This window comes from Lipotes vexillifer, unplaced genomic scaffold, assembly GCF_000442215.2.
Source record: "Lipotes vexillifer unplaced genomic scaffold, Lipotes_vexillifer_v1.1 C26052307, whole genome shotgun sequence".
Lineage (NCBI taxonomy): Eukaryota > Metazoa > Chordata > Mammalia > Artiodactyla > Lipotidae > Lipotes > Lipotes vexillifer.
In genome coordinates this window covers 1-441 of record NW_006782814.1, presented here as the reverse complement: position 1 = coordinate 441, position 441 = coordinate 1, and the positions used below count along the sequence as shown (strand labels likewise).

Here is a 441-nt window from a genome sequence, read left to right as displayed (position 1 = left end):
GCAAGGCCAACAAGATCACCATCACCAACGACAAGGGCCGGCTGAGCAAGGAGGAGATCGAGCGCATGGTGCAGGAGGCGGAGAAGTACAAAGCCGAGGACGAGGTCCAGCGCGACAGGGTGTCTGCCAAGAACGCCCTGGAGTCGTACGCCTTCAACATGAAGAGCGCCGTGGAGGATGAGGGGCTGAAGGGCAAGATCAGCGAGGCCGACAAGAAGAAGGTGCTGGACAAGTGCCAGGAGGTGATTTCGTGGCTGGACGCCAACACCCTGGCCGAGAAGGACGAGTTTGAGCACAAGAGGAAGGAGCTGGAGCAGGTGTGTAACCCCATCATCAGCGGACTGTACCAGGGGGCGGGTGGCCCCGGGGCTGGCGGCTTCGGGGCCCAGGCCCCTAAAGGGGGCTCTGGGTCTGGCCCCACCATTGAGGAGGTGGATTAGG

At 62.4% G+C, this 441-nt stretch overlaps 1 pseudogene; it reads left to right on the top strand.

The window, feature by feature from the left end:
- The first annotated feature begins 8 nt into the window (after positions 1 to 8).
- On the top strand, positions 9 to 440 carry LOC103091107 (heat shock 70 kDa protein 1 pseudogene; annotated as a pseudogene).
- The last annotated feature ends 1 nt before the right edge of the window (position 441 follows it).